Source organism: Spermophilus citellus (assembly GCF_964194105.1).
Source record: "Spermophilus citellus genome assembly, chromosome: 5".
NCBI lineage: Eukaryota > Metazoa > Chordata > Mammalia > Rodentia > Sciuridae > Spermophilus > Spermophilus citellus.
In genome coordinates this window covers 149697404-149719449 of record NC_138186.1, presented here as the reverse complement: position 1 = coordinate 149719449, position 22046 = coordinate 149697404, and positions in this window count along the sequence as shown.

Below are 22046 nucleotides of genomic sequence, written 5' to 3'. Positions count from 1 at the left end.
TATATCCTTATTAGTTTTATATATATATATATATATATATATATATATATATATATGATATTCATTGCTTTGAAAATATTTTACTCATAAGCATCCTAGAATATCATTTTTGTCATAAATAGAATCTCCAAAATTAGATAATTTTGTTTTTGAATACAAATCTATGTGACTACTTGTATAGAAATTGATGATCATTATGGAAAAATTGACAATTTTTTTCTCTGAAAGCATTGTAACTCCTTTTTTCTTTGTATAAATATCAAAGGTAGAAACTTTCATAATATGTAGAGTAAATGTCATAAAACTCAACCTTATTGTATTATTTCTGATTTAACTCAAATAAGATTATGAGAAATGTTTTTAGTTCTTTTATCCAATTGAAGAAGTTTCTTTTTATTATACGTTTGTCATGACTTTCTATACTGAATAATTTTTAAATTTTATCAATATGTTTTTGTTCTTTATTATCTCTAATGTAACATTATGTGTTTAATATTTTTCATTCAGTTTCACAGTGTTAAGTCGTTTCACTTCATTAACATTTTACATAAAATACATTTAAATGTTATTATAGCATGATTATCATTTTAAAATATACATATGCAAATAACAATGATTTCACTAAAATTTCAGTACAGGTATAGATCTTTTGATGAATAAAAGAGAGATGATAAATGAAAAGCAATCAAAATCCAATTGGCTTGTGGCATGATTGATTTATTTTTTGTTCAACAATATCTGATGAAATTAAAATTCTCTCTCCTTGAAATAAATATTTTATGAATATGTTTTCCCATGAAAGCCATATTAGAATCAAAATATAGCAAAAATGTAGGCTCTAATATTATTTTATTAAATACTACTATATTCTCATTCAACTATTTTTATAATCAATCACACACATTAGATTTCCTGTTTTGTAGCCTCTCTAAACACCTTGTGCAATTTATCCCACAGGAGAAATAGCGGATATTACTGTTACTACACAGCTTCTTTACTATTGAATAGTAAGAGATTTTTTAAAATAATGATAAAATTCTAAATCACGTCCTTTAATGAATGCTGAAGAACCTCCATATTTCAACTCTCTAAGACCAGTTCATCTTTCCTCATTGAACATTTTGATCTTTGCATGTCACTTAATACAGAGATGTATAATGCTATCAAATGAATCTAAGAAATATATTTACTTTTCTCAACTTTGAATTATTGTGAACACCTATCCATAACCTTTAATTTCTCTATCAACAGAATTTTCTCTGAAGATTAAATTCAATTTAAATTTAAATAGTCACAAGTGTCCAGCGGCTACCATAAAGGGCAGCACAGCCTTACATATCACCTATTTATTTATTTGTGTATTTACTTATGTGTATATTTTCTTCTTTCTCACCACTAAAATTAAAAATTGAATGAAGGCCAGGCACAACTGGACAAGTCTGTAATTCTATCTTGGGAGGCTGATGCAGGAAGATTGCAGGTTCAAAGGCAAATTCAATAATATAGTGAGGCCCTAAGCAACTCAGCAAGACCCTGTCTCAAAAAAACAAACAAACAAACAAACAAACAAACAAAAACTAAAATGGGCTAGGGATGTGTGTCTGTAGTCAAGTGCCCCTAGGTTCAATCTCTGATACACACACAAAAAAAAATTGAAGGCAGGGTCTTTATAGTTTACTATTACAACCTGAGTGGTTAGAAAAGAAGTTTTTATCTGATTATTTTTGTGCTTTATAATACTTTGAAAGTAATAGTAATAAAACTTCAAAATAATTTTTAAGGGGTGAAAAAGACTATGTGGAATACTCTTTAAAATAAGTACTGAGAAAAATTTAAATTTTCTATGTTTTATTTTTATTCCATTTTTGGTACTGGGGATTGAACCCAAGGATGCTAACTACCAAACTACAAACCAGTCCTTTTTTATATCTTATTTTGAGACAGACTCTCACCAAGTTGCTTAGGTTCTCTCTAAATTGCTGAGGCTGGCCTTAAATTTGCTATCTTCCTATCTTAGCCTCCCTAAATGCTGGGATTATAGGCTTATGCCAAGCTTTTTTTATCCAGCAAGCCTTTTCTGTTTATAAAAATGACTCTTTAGATGAAGTTTTCATAATAAAAATCAAAATTTTCCATCTCAAATGCTTCAATATTTTTTTCATATTTAACTCACAAATAGGTTTCTGGAATCTGGAGGTTGGTTTATAAATAAAATGGTCAGCTCTTGGGATAGACAGGAGTGCATAAAACAAAACTAATTTTTAATGTGGACTATAGCAAGAAAAAAGAATGAAGAAAATATTCCAAACAAAATATCAACTGAGTGAGATCAGTCAAGTAGTAATAATCACACATGAGTCAGCTGTAGAGACTCCAACAGTAAATACAATTTTTTTGGAAAACTAGAGTGTTTTTTTTTTTTCCGAATAGTTTATTAAAGGCAGACACTGTGTGTGCGTTTGTATCGATTAACATTTAATGCCATAAAACAGCAATCATTTTCTTATGCTTCCAATTATTTGGTTGGGAATTTGAGCAGAGTTTAGCAAAGATGCTTCAATTCTTCTCCATATATCTCCAGCTTAGGTCACTTGAATGGGTGGAAGTAGCAGGAAGAAAGGAAGGCTAGTCAGACATCTCTCTCTCTTTGCACATAGCCTCAAACACACTGGTTTGGACTTCCTCCCAGGAAGACTCAGGTCAGTTAGACCTTTACACGATATGTCTGGATGCAACAGCAGTAAGGAAGTTTCTCATCTTCTTGATGAGATCATTTTCATTATATTAAATGAATTGAAGCAGATAGGGGCTATTGCCAATACAAGGGGAAATCCACAGACCTCCTTTTTCAGTAGAAACAGGGTCAATGTGTTTGTGGCCATTTTTAATTCATTACAGATTTTAAAAAGTAGACTTCACTTAGAAATAGGTTAAAATTCATATGAAAATTTTAAGTTACACATGTTAGAAATATTCTTGGTGGTTTCCTAGATATTGGTTATTAGTTTAAATGTTGTATATGTTAAAAATTATTCCCTTTATTTATTGCCTACTTATCCATTACACATGTCTATGCTGCCACTTCTGTGGGTTATGTTTTTCTCTTAATTTAGTCACTCCCAAAGAAATCCACCAAGCTCTCTTCAAGGAATGATGCACTGAAAATCTCTAATTTTATTAGTATGCCATAGAATTAGTAAGGCAGAAAATCAATAAATGAGACCCTGGAACTCTTAAAAAGCTTTGTTCAGAACAAAATATTGCTTTGCCACATAAACTCATTCATTTTTGCTTAAGTCCACATTCCAAGGCTAAGAAAGGGGATTGTCTTAAGTTAATACTATATGCCTTCCATTTTATCCCAAGTTGATCCCAAATAACAATATTTTCTAGTCTCTCCTTCTGCATTATAACAGCCTATTAATGGTAGAGATGCAAAGGGAGTTGGTGGGGCTACATTTAAATGCATTTTCTCAGTAAAGTTCGTAATATTGGTCCACCTCGTTCTTTAAATATAGCTCTTGCCACCCTGACACAGAGGCTTATTTTAAAATGAACATTTTTTTCCCTTCTCTCTAACCTAGGATGGGAGAGAGTATTACATTTTTCACATCATAGGTGGAGTTTTCTTCTTGGAGCACACACCCACTACAAGACCCCAATAATTCAGACTTCAGGCCTGGCACCATAAGATCTGGCTATCTCCCAAATTACCAAGTGAATCACAACCCCCTCAGGGGACACATGGAATAAATCTCTTCTTTAAAAACCTCTGTTCCCCTTGATGGGCAGAATCACTGTCCCTGGGACAGGAATCCCTGTGTTTTTTCTTTGCTAGTAAAGCAATACAACTTCCTTTTCATTTTTCTCGAAACTGCATCCTTGTTATTGAATTGGCATTGGGAATAAGGACCAAGCTTTAGGTAACAAGTCTTCCAAAATCCTCACTCTTCATAGCTTAAAACTTATCTTTTGAAACTTTTTGCTTGTTCTAGGTTGTGGAGGAGGCAGACTAATGTCCTGTCACTGAGGATACCTAGACCCTAATTCTCAAAACCTGCGAATACCTTACATGGCAGAAAAGATGTTGAGGATGTGATTACTTTTAGGACTTTGACATGGGGAGACGATGCAGGTGAATCCAATGTAATTATAGATGATCTTATAAAAGGAATATGATCATGTCATAATCCTAAAAGGAAATGTGATGATGGAGAAGAAGTGCAAGTGAGGTCTTGGCTGGAAAAGTGCCTTGAGCCAATGGAAGCGGAGAAGGGCAAAGAAATGGGTCCTCCCACAGACTCTCCTCATGTCCTTCATCTATCAGGATGTTAGCCTGGAGAACTTGACTTTGGACTTCCAATCTTCAGAACTTGCAAAAACTAAATTTTGTTATTTTAATAAATGAAACTTAAAGTAATTTATTATAGCGGTATTTACTAGGATGAATTCATAAGAAATTACTACTCATAAAATTTCCCCACTCTTCTGAGAGGAGGAGATATGAAAATTACAGTGGAACAAAAGCTAGAGGGCTGAGGTTATGGCTACATGTGAGGCACTGGGTTCCATCCTCAGCACCACATAAAGTAAAAAAATAAATAAATAAAATAAAAAGAGCTAGAAATTGGGAATGTTTCTATCAAATTGAGATGAATGTTTACCCTTTGTAAAATACCATTGTATTTTTTTAAACAGGTAATTGTTTAATGTTCTTGATGATTGTGCTTCTATAGAGAATTGAATAGCTAGATAGAAATTACCAACAAAGACAATGTTTATGTGAGTATAGAAGCTTCTTGGAAGTGTAAATTGTGCACAGGCTCTGAACTTCCTGATCATCATCTACTAAGAATTGTTTTTCTTGAAGTCCATTGTCTAAGAAACTAGGCTGTGGGCTGGAACTGTAGCTCAGTGGTAAAGAGCTTGCCAAGTATGCTTGAGGCCCTGGGTTCAGTCTCCAGACACACACACACACACACACACACACACACACACACACACACACACAGTGTGGATCTCTAAAGTAACTAATACACTAAGGTCAAAGGAACACTGTGATGACATCCAAAACACATTATCTTTTTCAATCATGTGAGGAATCTCTACTGAGTCATATTCTATCAGATACCTGAGTAGTAACTCTGAAAACTGTCAAACTTTTCCAAAGCAAAGAATGTCGGAGAAACTTTCAAAAGCAAGTGTAGCCTAAGGAGACAGAACACTAATATAATGTAATGGCCTGAATGGGATACTTGGCCAGAAAAAGGACCCTAAGGATAACTGAGGAAATCTGAATACAAGATGAATGTAGTTAATAATAATATCAATGTAATTTCAATTCCTATAACTAACAGACTATACTAATGCTAAACTGTCAATTTTAGAAGAAAAAAGGGGTATACAGGAGCAGTTTAGTATTTTTGTAATAACTCTGTAAATCTAAAGATATTTAGAATAAATCTAGTCAAATTTAAAAATATCAAAGAGTTTTATGGTTGGGAGATATGAAGTCTTCATATTTTTTGAATTCTAATAGCTAAGAAAATTCAAATCCAAATCCTCTATGATCAGTATTATTTTTCTTATTTTTACAGTTCTGTTATTGACCAGAGTGACATTTACTTGCCCTTTTAGCTCTAACTACTGTGGTTATGATGAAGCCAAAAAGTTTGAAGACTTAGCTTTTGAGGTCAGTGCTCTTAGGTAGAAAAAAATGTTGTTGTTGTTGTTTTATACATATGCTTATATATGCTAACAGGGCATTTGTATATCTGATACTGTAATTAGTGTTTTAAAACAGTTATAGCTTCACAAATGGGGAAATGAATTCCCTAACCTCTAGGAGGAGCTCATTGTCAGCAATCTCTTCATTAAAAAAAAAAAAAAAAAAATACTCTCTCCCTCTCTCGCCTCCTCTATCTCCACTCCATTTTTTCTGTCCTGTACTCAAAGGTAGAAGGTCACAGAGGTAATGAAAATCAAAGCTAGAGATATAAGCCTTCCTTTTTTTTTTTTTTTTTTACTGTGGGCAGCATCTTCCAGCAAAGATGGGCCTTAAGAGACTTCAATCCTCCACACTCTTTAGATATTTCTTCTTTTCCATTAGAGGCGCCAAGTTTTGCATATGAAATAAAAGGCAAAGAGCCAGAACCATCTATTTTATTCTGTTTTTATGTCTGAGGAGATTCCACAAGGTTTGTTTGTAATGGATAGTGCCTTTTTCCTTTTGATGGACCAACTTTATATTAATCTCAGAAAGTTCTCATGACAGTAAACAGCTTGGTTAATATTCAGGGTCCTAGCTGTCTCTATTTTCTTTCCATAACAGTTAAAAACAACATTTTAAATCCAGAAATACATCTTTATGTTAACACATTTTCAAAAGTAATAAAGGCTTATGGACAGAATAAGAAGGCCTTCTTATTCATAAGTGTCAGTTTTATAAAACCTTTTATGATCACTTTTAACACATATCCAGCATGAAGTTCTATTATACTTAAATGCTTTATCATTATCTATAAAATCATAGTGACTTTTCAAAAATGGACTCTGTTTACTTTTGAACATTTATTATTATTTTAAATGCAAATAAATAGTTTTAAACTTTCTGAATGTTAATAATTGATATGATAAATATTTAGAGATATTGCCCATTCAAACACAAGTGTTGTGCGTCATGATTACTTAAAAATTGGAGGACTATTGCTTCAGAAATACAAGGTCAAGATAAACTAGAAGCTGGAGGATAACCTAGAGAACCCTAGAGTTGGAAGGCTGAATGTTGTAAGTTCTCCAGATTGTTTACTTTGCAGAGATCTGTGGCTCACTCTATAGCTTGGAGAAAGACACATTGCCCTCATAAATGTGTCCAGTCTTGGTATGCCCTAGCAATCCAAGGAGGAGCTGTCTATTTGAACTAGGCCTTTTAAAGCATCATTTCAAACTTTTCCTTTAAAAAGTTTTAAAGGTAATATGCAGAAAAAAAGGATGTTTGAAGTTATGTATTGCTCTGTTTTATATACACATGCAGCTGTGTGTGTGTGTGTGTGTGTGTGTGTGTGTGTGTGTTTGAAGAAACTTATAAAAGATTATGGAAAAAGAATACTAGTATTTACCCTAATTTTAACACTGCCTAGAGGGAGAGAGGAAATAAATATGTGCCCATGAACTAAAGAAGTGTTTATGTGAAATTGTATTTGATTATATATGTGAATTTATTGTAGAGGTTTAAAAAACTATTACATCTTTCTTTTCCACATTTTTCCAATGGAAAATAAATTGGCTGAGTGTATGTATATATATATATAAATGATTTCTCCCTCTCTCTCTTTCTCTCTCTCTCTCTCTCTCTCTCTCTCTCTCTCTCTCTATATATATATATATATATATATATATATATATATATAGCAATTCTACCTTAGTAACAAAGAAAATAATGAGTATCATATGTGAATATATATGCTTGTATAAATATTGACGAGAAAGAGAAAAAAAGAGGGAAAGCATACATATTAAGCCATTAACATTGGCTACCTCCATGAGATGAGAAAGGGAAGCAGATAATTATAATTTACTTGGCCTTTGTACATTTTGCAATATACTGTTTTACTTATTAAAAGAAGTATATGCAATAATTGTAATGTAGAAAAAGGTTTTACTAATGATAATTAATATGGAACAATATTATGATACAATGCATGTTAAAATAGGTAACAAATAATTCACATTTTTAAAATAATTCAGGAATGTGTGTGTTGTGTGTGTGTGTAGCTATACAAAACTTATTTGAATTGTCAACAAAGTGCATAAAGCACAAAGCTGATTTTAAAAGTTGTGAAGGGACACACATTCTAAATTCACATAGCCAAAAGAAATGGACTACAGCAGGGAACTAACATCACAAGAAATGGCTAAGCTTGAGGAATGAGTAACAGCAGGAAAATAAAGAAGAATCTCAGTGTAAAAATATGACTTTCTGTTCTGTTCTAGGAAACTGATGTCACTAAGCAATCTAGACACAAAGACAGGAACCAACGCTTTGGATCAATTTTGAGTTTAAATAATAATTTCCCAGATGTAATAGTCTAGGAGCTAAAGATACCTTAAAAGTATGGGAAGAACAACATGACACTGATAGAGGTGCCACCCAGCAAGAAAGAAGTGTATATATCATGTGTAGGTAGGTAAAAGTTGGTGTGGATTTAAACTATCATGTTATCACAATTATTGGGAAAAATAAAACCATTTTTATTTATGAGCCTAATAACTTGAGATTCTGTTTATATATATGTAGAGAGAGGGCTGTAAGGACACATGTTACCATGGTAATAAGGATTATATCTTGTTGATAGAATCATGGGAGGTTCTATTTTCTTATTTTTCTTTGTATGAATACTTGAATTTGCTGCTAAAGTATATATTATTTGTAGTGAAAAACACTTTAAAATATGTTATATATAACATAAACGCCACTATTAAAATATGTAGTATTGATTTACTACCTAATATTATCTAACTCTGATCCTAATATTTACATAGAGTTTCTGGAAGTTTAAAAGCATTGCCAATACAGTTTCATGTGCTAATTATTGGCTTAGCAGAGAGAAGTGTTATTTTCTAACTCTTTCTAAAATGTGGTGCATAACTTTTTTTTTTCTTGAATTTATTTAACAAAGATCCTCTGAGGACCATTTTGTATTATAACTGATTAGAGAGGGTTTCTCCTCATAATAAATAATTGCCATCTACTGCCTTTCCCTTTGAGGGGCTCATGTTGTTAGAAAGGAAGTGTTAGCTATGGGCAATAGTTTTTTCATGACACATTTAGCATTTTACAGAAAGTATATAATAAAAAAGTCAACAGCTAACCACCACAAGGTAAAAAAAAAAAGCAACCTTCTTCTACTCCAATGATCAGAAGGAAATTCAGTGTAGAATATATTTCTTTGCCAATCATCTTCTGAGGTATTCATTGCCAGAAATTTGGATTTTCACAACACTAATATGATTTGGAACTGATTGTTTTACCTCTGAAGCATTTTTGTATTCCTAACCTAAATGTACTTTCATGGTATATGAAGTACACACTATAATTAGTCTATGGGATGAATGTCCCGCTCTTTCTAAAACCCACACAAGTGTTATGAGGTATTCTTTCCATTTCAAAGGAGAGGAACTGATAGACATTAACAAAGTAGAGATCAGAAGTATTGATCTGTTACTGGACTTCTCTCATGACATTTAGAAATAACTAAGAAAAAAAATACTGTTGAGTACACATTTACATGATTTTTATCTGTAGATATTCACAAACATATATGTACAATATAATGCATAAATATGCTGATTCTTATGTATCAGGCATTTTTAAATATATATTAAAGGAATTGTTAATTCATGGTATTATCATGTCTAAGTTTAAAAGTATAATTCTACTATAAGTTACTGAATAGCCTGATTGTGTTTGTGCTTCCTGATATGTTAAAAAAATGCTTTTCTTGTTTCAAAATAGAATGTCAGCCCAAACCCTTTTTATTGATTATTAATCAGGTTTCTGTTAAGAAAAGATTTTAAGTCAGTAGAATTCTAATGGAAATTTTTCTTATGGCTTTACTTAGTAAAATTTATGAGCAACTCATCAGCCACATAAAACTTAATAATCAGAGAAGTTATTGTAATTGTAATATGCATGTTTTTCTATCTTTGGGGAACAAGGAGAATACTAAATGGCTGTGCTTCCCTAGCACTGATTTCAAAGAAGGGAAATTTTATACTTTTTATAATGGAACTCTTAATTGTTTCTATTTTACTGATTATTTTTTAAAGATAATTAATAATTTAATTTTACTATATCTGTTATTAATTCTCTAAAATATATGATGTGGTTTCACTAAATACAATGTGGTAAAATATCTAAATTCCATTTTCCCTAACGGTACTGCCCTTTCCTTAGCTCAGAGGGCATGTTTTCTGCAAGATAGGGAATGATGTCATTTTATGCAGAGAATAATTTACCACCTGCTGGAAGGAGGAGGCATATTGTGGCAGCTGCATTGCTGATTTGAAAGAGCAGCAAAATATAAATGTATAGATGAACACATCAGTGTAATGGGTGGGGAAGTGTAACACACTTTTCCCAACAACAGCTGGAAAATTATACTAAGCCCAAAATAGTATCTTTTGGCTTCACACCAAATGTTTCTCTCCCTAGTACTATGCAGAGCAAAAATACTACTCACAAATGAATTCTTTATTCTGTTTACAGAAGTGGCATTTTCATTGAAAGGCATATTGGATGTTCAGGAAGGGATGGTAAAAATAAGTAAAAGATATATTTTATGAGTTGTCCATTTTAAAATAGAACCCAGAGTCTTCAGACAACAAGGAAGAAATAATGCCTCTTGAATCCATGATGTTTTTCCTTTATGACTGACCTTGTATCAATAAAAAAAAATTATTTGGGAGTTTTATAAAATGCCAGCTGTAACATCAGAAATAATCTATCTCTAAATAACAAATTGAATAAATTATGAATGAAAAGAAAACTCCATGTGTTTATAAATCATTTAATAAATGGATGAGTTTGTGCAGCAAATACAATCAAATAATATTATTCTGTTACCAATTTTTTTCTTATGTAGATTGTGAAGAATTGCTAATAAAGAAATTGACACCTAGAATCAAGACTAAGATTGTCATTGCTTATATACTTTTTATTTATTTTATTTTTAAGAATTAAGAAGAGTGATATTTGTGGTTATATTATCTTCTTTAGAAAGTGGAATATAGGTGACCCTGGTCATCTTCACTAGCTGTAGACTTTAATATCATCCTCAATCATTAGTGATCTTCTCTAAATGTCACATTTAAAACACTAGTAGAATTTTAACTCCATTTATTCTTTTATTTTTGGATGTAAGCATTTTCCATAATTCTTTATTTTTGGATGTAAGCATTTTCCATAATTCTTGTTATAACTTAAGTCATTTTCATAAGGATAATTCCTTTTACACATTGATTAATTAGATTATTTTTTCCTAGTGGTGTATGTTGGCCATTTAAGCAAAAATTAAAATTTACTTAAATCTTCATCTACATAGCATGCAATGTTGAATTCCCTATTCATGTTTAAATTTGTTATTTCATATCAAACTTTAATATACACATTTTCTATGGTGTTTTGTGGTAAATGAAAATTTTATTTTAATTTCATGCCAGTTTTACAATACAGGAGAAAATGAACATTCAAAGAAAATATTATTTCCAGCTATTGGACATTTGCATGTTAAAAGTGGATAATTCAATTGTTTAAAATCTATTCTCCACTTTTCACCCTGGGAATGAATCCTATGGGAATTTCAATGAATTTAAAACATTTTTTTAACTGCCTAACTATGCATTAGTCATTTATGAAGTTTTAAAACATGTCAACAAGTCAATTATCCACTAATCTCCTACCATGAAGGATGTGGAGTCTCTTGCTCTTTTTCTTGAATCTGGGTGAGTTTATGAATGCTTTGACTTACAGATGATTCTGGAAGTTACATCACATGAATTTTCAGGTAAATTATTAAAAGGTACATGCCATCCAGCCAGTTCCTTTGAACTCTATTCAACAAGAAGCCTTCACCACATAAATAGTCTCATTATTCAGATGCAGCCATGATGGAGAGACCACATGTAGAAACTAGCTGATGGGACCAAATGATTAAGCCACTACAGAAATCACTGTGGGGATTCCTCAGAAAACTTGGAATGGAACCACTATTTGACCCAGTTATCCCAATTCTCAGTTTTTTCCCCAAAGACTTAAAATCAGCATACAGCAGTGACACAGGCCCATCAGTGTTTATAGCAATTCAATTCTCAATAGCCAAGCTATGGAACCAACCTAGGTGCCCTTCAACAGATGACTGGACAAAGAAAATGAGGTATATATACACAAGGAAATATTACTTAGCCACAAAAATGAAGTCATGGCATTTGCCATAAAATGGGTGGAACTGGAGAATATCATGCTAAGTGAAATAAGCAAATCCCCCCAAAACAAAGGCCAAATGTTCTCTCTGATATATGGATGCTAACCCACAATAAAGGAGAGTACAGAGGGGAAGAATAGAAGTTAACATAGGGTAATGAAAGGAAAGGACAGGGAAAGGGAATAGGAAAGACAATAGAATTAATCAGGTAGAATGAATCAAATGAGTTTCCTTTGCTCATATATGACTACATGATTAGTGTAACTGCACATTAAGTACACCCAGAAGAATGGGATCCTAATTGGCATGGGTTGTACTCCATGTCTCTATGTATGTATAATATATCAAAATATACTCTATTGTCATGTATTTTTTAACAAAAAAAAAAACTGAACCAAATGATAGCCAACATTAACTGCAAGCTCAGAGTGAGTCACACTGGATACCCTGTGTGCATCCTGCTGGTGACAGGACCCAATTGGCATTATACTGAAATTTTATGAGAAACAAAAGTGAGATCTTCCTAGATCTATTTCAAAAATTTTTAACCCAGAAAATTGTGAGCAAAATAAAATTATTTTTTAAAACTGATAATTTGAGGGTAATTTTTTATTTGGCTGTAGTAATGGCAGTCATTCGTTCTTTTTTCGTTACCTAAGGGGGAAAAAAAAAAAAAAAAAAAACCTTATTCCATCCCTAGACCCATTCAGAGAGTGACAGATCTTGACTCTTTGAAATCCAAAGCCTCTTAACTGCTATTTTCTAGAATGTCCCCACAAATAATTTTCAGCTAATGAAATGTCTGATAGCCAGGTGTGGTGGCACATGCCTGTAATCACAGTGATTTTGAAAGCTGCAGTAGAATGATCACAAGTTCAATACTCTGCCTCAAAAAATGAAAAGAACTGGGAATGTAGCTCAGTGTTAAAGCTCCCCCGGATTCAATTCCCAGTAACAGAAATATAGAGGTTCCCAAGAAGAGTGTAGAATCCTGAAATTACCAGAAGCTATGAACCCTAGCACCCACTTTTCATGTGCTTGTCTACTGTAAAATGCTGCTGTTATGTCTACAGTCCCTGACCTAATTTCTGATCAGTTCCTTTATTTCTTCTACCCAGTACAACTCCCTAAATGCCAGATCATTTATTTGGAACTGATATTCTGCTTATATATTTCCAGCATCATTCTCCAGAGAGGAAGTTTGGTTCTTATCAGTCATCTATAGTCTGAAGTCCCTTTTGCCCGAACCTGGTGTTTATGTATTTAGTTCTATGTTTTATAGTTTCAGGACAAAAAAAAAAAAAAAGGCTTTCAGAAAAGGTATGCTTATCAATTTTGATGTAGGTTAAATGATATATGTTTGTCTCTTTTCTATTGATGCTTTGTAGTCATACATAATATTGGAATTTGTTTGACATAATTATACAAACATGGAATAGAATTTGCTCCCATTCAGTCCCCAGTACTTCCCTTTTCCCAATCCTAATCCTTCCCCTATGTCTTTTCCTCTACTCTACTGCCTTACTTCTACTTACTTATTGTTGTTTTAAATTAGTGCTTTATAGTTATATGTACAGATGAAGTTCACTGTTGTGTATTATATATGCACAAGGCATAGTTGGTCAATTTTATTTCACTGTCCCCCCCTTTCCCCATCCCTCTATCCTACTTCTCAATCCCCTTACTCTAATCTGTTGATCTCTTTTCTATTTTCATGGAATTCCTCTCCTCCTCCACATTTTATTCTTATTTTAATCTTAGCTTCTACATATGAGAGAAAATATCCAATGCTTAAGTTTTAGAATGTGGCTTATTTTACTTAGCATGATGTCCTCCAGATCCAACCACTTATTAGCAAATGCCATCATTTTATTCTTCTTATGTATAGGTGAGTAAAACTCTTTTGTGTACATATAACATGATTGTCAACTGGTGTGTGGGCTGATTTCATAACTTGGATATTGTGAGTTGAAGTGACTATGTCATTATAGAATGCTAATTTTAGGGATTTTTTTGGAAGAATACTAAGGAATGAGGTAGTTGGGTCATAGAGTGGATCCATTTCTAGTTTTTTGAGGCATCTTCATACTGATTTCCAGAGTGGTTGTGCCAAGTTTTAGTCTCACCAACAATGCATGAGTGTACCTTTATTCTCTCATCCTTACCAGAATTTATTATTATTTGTATTATTGTTAATTGCCATTCTGATTGAAGTCAGATGGAATCATATTGTAGTTTTGATTTGCATTTCCCTGATTAAAAGATATGTTAAACATTTTTTCCTGTATTTTTGGCCTTTTGTATTTCTTCTTTTGATAACTGTCTGTTTAGTTCTTTGGACAATTTATTTATTTATTTTGGTGTTAGGGTTTTTAATTTTCTTGATATTAATTCCTAACTGTGGAGCAGGTGGCAAAGATTTTCTCCCATTGTGTAGTCTCTCTCTACAAGATATTAATTGTTTGCTATGCAGAAGACTTTTAATTTCGTGTTATCACACATAATGATTTTTAGTTACATTTCTCAAGCTTTAGCAGTCTTGTTAAAGAAGACAGTGTATGTGCCAATACGTAGAAGTATTACATCTACATATTCTTCTAACAGTTGTAGAGTTTCTGGTCTAATTCCTAGATTTTGATCCACTTTGAGTTGGCTTTTGTGCAAGGTGAGAGATAGGGGTCTAATTTCATTATTCTACATATGGATATACAGTTTTACCAGCACCATTTGTATAAAAAGCTATCTTTTCTTCAATGTATACTTTTACAGAAGACTGTAAAGAATTTGCCTTTGTGTCTTCTATTTTATTCCATTAGTTTTTATGTCTATTTTTAGTGTAACTCTATAGTATAATTTAAGTTCTATTATTGTGATACTTTCAACATCTCTCTTGCTCAGGAACGCTTTTGCTATTCTGGGCCATTTATTCTTCAACATAAACTTTAAAACTGTGTTTTCTAGTTCTGTGAAGAATGTCATTTGGTATTTTTATGGGGATTACTATATATATCACAAATACTGAATCTGTATTTGTAGTCTGAACATTTTGCTAATAATAATCTATCTTAGAACATGGGAGGGATTTCCATCTTCTCAGGTCTTCATCAATTTCTTTCTTCAGTGTTCTATATTTTTCATTATAGAGGTCCCTCACCTTGGTTAGGTTTATTTCCAAGTTTTTTTTTTTTTTTGGGGGGGGGCGGGGGTGAAGGGTAGGTTATTTTGAATAGGATATAGGATGTTTATCCTGATTTTTTTCCTTCCTTCCTTCCTTCCTTCCTTCCTTCCTTCCTTCCTTCCTTCCTTCCTTCTCTCTCTCTCTCTCTCTCTCTCTCTCTCTCTCTCTCTCTCTCTCTCTTTCTTTCTTTCTTTTTTTCTTTCCTATAGATTGAATTCAGTGGCTTTCTACCACTGAGCCACATCCCCAGTCCTCTGAATTGCCTAGTGCCTTGTTTTTGTTGAGGCTGGCTTTGAACTCACAACCCTCCTACCTCAGCCTTTCCAGCTGTTGAGATTACAGGCATGCACCACTGCACCCAGGTTTGATCTTTTTTCAGCAGATTCATTTTTGGAGTATAGGAAATTATGAATTTATGTATGATGATTTTGTGTCCTGCTATTTTTTTATTAGTTCTAAAAGTTTTCTGGTGGAGTCTTTTGAATCTTCTAAATATTGGATCATGTCCTCAGCAAAAACATAGTTTTTCTTCTTCTTTTCCCATTTGTATCACTTTAATTTCCTTCTCTTGACTGATTGATCTGGCTAGATTTTCGAGACAGTGTTGAATGGGAGCAGCAAGAGTGAACATCTTTTGCTTGTTTTTGATTAATAGGAAATGCCTTTAGTTTTTCTTTATTTTTAATGTTTTTAATCTTGGACTTGTTATATACAGTCTTTACAATGTTGAGGTAAATTTCTTCTATCCCTAATTTTTTTAATGATTTAAATATAAATGGGAGCTTGGCTTTGTCAAATGCTTGTTCTGCATCTAGTGAGATAATCATGTGGTTCTTGCACTTACCTCTACTTACGTAATAAACTATGTCTACTGATTTATGTATGGTGAACCACCTTGCATCCCTGGAAAGAAACCCACCTGATCATGGCATGCTGTCTTCTTAATGTGTTTTTGAATGTGGTTTGCCTATATTTTATTAAGGATCTTTGCATCTATGCGGATCTTTGCATCTATGCTCATTGGGGACAATGGTGTGAAGTTTTCTTTTTCCTTGGATCTTCTAAATATAAATTATTTTTCTGGTTTGGGTATTAAGACACTAGCTTCATAGAATGAATTTAGCAATGTTGCCTCATTTTCTATTTTATGCACTATTTTTATTAGGATTGCCTTAGTGTTTTTTGTTTGTTTGTTTGTTTGTTTGTTTTGTTTTGTTTTGTTTTTGTTTTGTACCAGGGACTGAACTCCGGGCACTCAAACATTGAGCCACATCCCCTGCCCTAATTTGTATTTTATTCAGAGATAGGATCTCACTGAGTTCCTTAGCACCTCACTGTTGCTGAAGCTGGCTTTTAACTCTCCATTCTCCTGCCTCAGCCTCCTGAGCTGCTGGAATTACCAGCAGTTTGGTTCTTCTTTAACGGTGTAGTAGAACTTGATTGAAAATCCATCTGTTCATAGTTTTTTCTTTATTCAAAGACTTTCACTTGTTACTTCCATTTTTTTGCTTCATATCAATGTGTTTTTAAGTCTTTATGTCCTCATGGTTCAAATCCTCAATATATTCAAGATTTTCTGGATTATTAGGGTATAAATTTTCAAAATAGATTTTAATGAAACTCTGAATTTCATGTTTCTGTGGAAATATCTCCTTTATATTTCTAATTTTGTTGATTTGGTTTTCTCTTTCTTTTGGTTAGTTTGGCTATGGTTTTATTAATTTTGTTTGTTTTCAAAGAACTAACTCTTTGTTTCATTGATTCTTCATATTCTTTTATTCTCAATTTTATTAAGTATGTCTCCAATTTCTACTATTTCCTGTCTTCTCTTGATTTTGGAATTAGTTTGTTTTTCTTTTTCTAGCACTATAAAATATGGTGTTAGATTATTTATTTTTTTTTATCTTTCTAGTTTTTTAATGTAGAAACTCAGTGCTAAATTGTTCCCTTAAAACTGCCTCATACTTTCCCAGAGATTTTAGTATTTTGAAGTCCTATTCTCACTTGTTACTAATACTACTATTTTACTTCTCCCTAGATGTATTCTATGATTCATTTCTCATTCAAAATAGTATTATTTAACCTCCAGACTATTAAATTAGTTTCTGTTTTTTATTTTGTCATTGATTTCTAATTTTATTCCATTATAATCTGAAATCATGGAATAATCTTTTTTTTTTTGTATTTTCTAAGTTTGGTTTGTACCCTAAATAATATTTAATTTAGAGAAAGTTCCATGTGCTGCTGAGAAGAAAGTGCATTCACTTGTTGATGGATAAAATATTCTCTAAGGAATCACTTAGATCTATTTGCTTAATAGTACTTTCTAGTTCTGAAGAGTCTTTATTTAGTTTATGTCTATATGACCTATCAAATTACAAGAAAGATGTGTGAAAATCAGTATATTGCTTTGTGGTTTATTTGAGTATATACAGAAGAGTTTACTTTATGTACATAAGTGCGCTGTTGTCTGGGACATAAATATTTATAATCATTATATCTCATTTGCTGAATGATTTCCTTAACCAGTATGAAGTGAGCTTCTATGTTTCTTCTAATCAGCTTGAAGTCTACTTCGTCTGATACGAGAGTAGAGAGATTAGCTGTTCCTGCCTAATTTCTGTTTCCCTTTGCATGATATATCTTTTCCATCCTTAAGCCATCAGTCTGTTGATGTCTTTGCCTGTAAAGTGAATCTCTTTTAAACAACATATGGTTGGGTATTGTTTTTTAATATAGTCTGCTGATCTATGTCTTTTGATTGGAGTGTTTAGATAACTTAAATTCATTGCTGTTATGAAGAGATGATCTTTATTTCCTGCCATTTTGATTTGTTTCAGACTTGATTCTCGTTAATTGCATATTCTTATGGTGCGATTCATCCCTATCCTGCTTTTTATTTTTGTTTTTCATTTCTTCTGCATAAAATTGAGTGTTTTGTATTTCAAGATTAGTGAATATGAATTCTTTTAATTTCTGCTTATCACAGAAGTTTTTTATTTGATCTTTCACTCTAAAAGATATTTTTGTTAAACATGGAAATATTGATTGGTATCCACTTTATTTCAGGGCTTAGTGTGTGTGTGTTATATATATATTATATACATATATATACACTAATATATTCTAAACTCTTCTGGATTTTATGGTCTAGGTTGAGAAATTAATTTAAATCTGAGTTGGCTTACCTCTAAATGTGACCTGCCACATTTTTCTTCTGACTTTTAAAAGTTTCTCCTGAAGAGTTAATTGTGAGGGTATCAACCAAAGGACTGACTTGCCGGAGCTCCCACTGCTACAGGTATAAATTGCTGGTGTCTGCTCCCCCTCTGCTGGGTCTTCTCTGGAGTTGTGCTAAGCATCTGGTGGCTTCTATCCACTTCGTGGCCTTTGGGTTCAGGCTCTCTGTGGCCATTGGAGATACAGAGGCCTTGTCCAGACTGATATACATCACTGGGATATTGATCCTGGGAGGGAAAGAGTCATTTGCTACACCTGCATCTGACCTCCGACTGCCTGTGGTTGCCAGGTAATTGTGTGTTATGTAAAATTGAAATTTATATAATATAAATATATATATTCAATTTTAGAAATAAAATTAGCAACCAGAATAAATTCATTAATTTAAAGCATTGAAATATTTTTGAATGAGTAAATTTTATCACTGTCTATCACTGACTATCAGTGCAGGGGTTTAATATAACACAGTCCGACTCATAGTCAGTTTCTATTATTATTTTTTTTACTTTTTACCCTAAATACATCTCCATAATTTCCTGAAAAGAGGTATAACTTCTCCAGGGTCCTGCTCCTTCACTAGTGCTTTGATATTAGTAACGACAATTTGTGTCTAAAAAAATCTGTGTTTTGGTCAGCATTTTCATTGCTGTGACAAAAAGACCTAACAAGAACAATTTTAGAGGAGTGAGTGTTCATATGCCACCCATTAATTCAGAGGTATCAGTCCATAGAGAGCCAACTCCATTGCTCTGGGCCCAAGGTAAAGCAGCATATCAGGGTGGAAAGGCATAGAGGAGGAAACCATCTCAGGACTTGACAATCAGGAAGTACAGATAAAGTTCTCCACACCAGGGACAAAATATAAACCCCAAAGTCATGCCCCCAATGACACATATAATCCACACCTTACCTGCCTAGAGTTAACACCCACTTAATCACTATCAGGGGATTAATGCACAAATTAAGTTAAGCCTCTCATAACTCAATTATTTCATCTCTAAACTTTCTTGCATTGTTTAACATACAAGCTTTTGGAGGACACCTCATATCTAAACCAAAACAAGCTGTGATATGGTTTATAGTAAAATTTACTGCAAGCTAAATTTTAGTAAAAAACAAATGTTTAAAATAACATTTGAATTTAAAGTAAATAAGTTAAAATAAGTATCAGGATTTTTGGAAATTTTTAAGTTGGAAAGCATCCCCTTGTTAAATCGTAGAAAATTCATGTCATAAAGAGTATTATTTTTAATAAGCAAAAGCTCATTGAAATGAATGAGACCTTTGCACCATTTTACCCAAAGCAATTTTGTGTAATAAGAAAAATTCCTTTGAGGTAGACTGTTATGGAATTTAACTTCAGTTCAGTAAATTGTTTCTCTGTTTCCTTTGAAATGAGAATTTAAAGACAGTGAATACAAATGAATATAATAATGAATAAAAAATGTGAACCTGTTGTTAATGATGAGTCATTTTTTGAAATGTAAGAAAAATGTAGTTATATTATCATATCAAATCATTTGCTAAAATGCTGTATCAGACTCTCTGTGACTAAATTATTTGAAAACTACTGCTGACCTTTATTTTGAATAATGCAAATTCTAATAATTAAAAAGTACATTGTTGGAGTAATTAACAATCTACCCTTCCATCTTCAACTTTCATGGCTGTTATTATGCTCCCAGCCCTAAACTCATGTTTCATCTTCTCCAGACTTCTTAGTATTCCCAATGAATATACCTCATATTGTTCTGTGTTGATTCATTCTCTTTCCTGTGATATGCTCTTCCCTTTCTTTAGGTATACTATTAAATTTCTACCTTCATTTTAAAGACTACATGGAATCTTAGATGGAGTTCATTACTCTCTCTTCTGATAGGGAAAGCACATAGTTCCTCTTCTTGCACTGCATTTATTATTAGTTTATATTAAATATTATGCATGAAAATAAAGATGACCTTGAAATTTAAATTTTGTCTAAGTTCCAAGTTATATAATAACTATCCATGTATGTTATCAGAACCATAATAAGACCTAGAGCAGAATGTAAGAACCTATGTAACCCATGAATAACTGCTGTGGATGAGCATGTAATAATCTTTCCTCCTTGCAAAAACAAAAATGATGATTTGATGCAGTTAAGTCACAGTTTCTCTTCCATGTAGATTTTGATTTCATTATGCAATTTGTCAGTGTCCTGAGGGGTTTGATGTGTCTGTGTGTGCAGGATTGTATCTCTGTGTGTATGTGTAGTTTTCATCATTGCTGTTGTTTTAGATGCAAGTCTTGCTTATTAGCCAAGCAACAATAATGCAAAAATTTAGCTCCCCACACATTTTGGGGAATTTTGGGAAGAGACAGGACTCCAAGTTGCAAAGCACATGTTGGATTATGCCATATTATTTTAGACAAAATAACATATAGTTAAATTTATAGTACAAGAAGCCTGTTATCTCAAAGAATGTCAAGGGTAAAAGTGATGTGATATGTTTCTTCTCTGGACTATATTTAAGAAGAAAAATAAAGAGAAATTGTGATATAGATGACTCATGAAAACATAATAAAACCCCTGTCTCCCTATCCAAAATATATTAGAGGAATCTGAGTCTTAGATTTGTTAAGTATGTAAAAGTTCATGGTTGAACTAAGTAAAGAAAAATGAGCAGAACAAGCTAACTACATTTTCCAGTTCTTAACACAATGTTTGAGTTAGCTCGTATTATGTATTAGATAAATGATAGGAAGGAGCAAGCAGGAGGGAGAAAGGGAAGAAAACCATCTCAATACCATTAAATTATTTGGGCATTATTTTGAAGTCTATTGCAATGGGATTTAGTCTGAATTACATGTAGAAAGTATAATCTGACATTTCATAATTCCCTTATAAAAACACAGCAAGCAGTATTAACAAGGACAGGGTCAAAGAGAACAAAGAAACCAATTCTGTATTATTTTTTAACTTAAGGGCATATTCCATTTGTTTTCTTCTGGAGTTTATTCCACATTTCCATGGAGGTCATTAGGGATGTGTACTACTTACTATCCTATTTATATTTTAATTGATCTCATTTAAATTGATCTGCTTACATTTTCTTTCTTTTATTTTAACATATCAAGAAAGAAGCAGATTCCAAAAAGAAATATGTTTCTCTTTTTCTTTTCATGTCCTTCTACATTTTCTAAATAGATTTAGTCATTGAAATATTCCAAGTAAATTTCAGTCATTTGTCAAAAAGCAACTTTTAAAAATGGTACATTTATTCTCTGCACTCTAACAGACAAACAAGTTTGTTTTGTATTTTTATTTCCATTTAAATTATGTTTTGCTATTTTAGATTTCTGAAGTATCTGTGTTTACAACATTTACAGGTGATTTTTAATATTTCTTTTTGAAACTGATTGACTAATGGAAGCATTGTCAATTCTGTTAAAGATGGTTAAAGATGGCTAAATTTCCCCCTGATATTTTAAAGTAGGTGTAGTTACAATTGGCCCTCCACAACCATGGATTCTGCATCAGTAGATTCAACCAACAACAGGTCAAAATATATTTAGTAAAAAAATAATTGAAGTTGTTACTGATATGTTGTATGGCCTCAAATAGATGCATCTATTCTGAACATATACAGACTCTTTTTTTCTTGTAA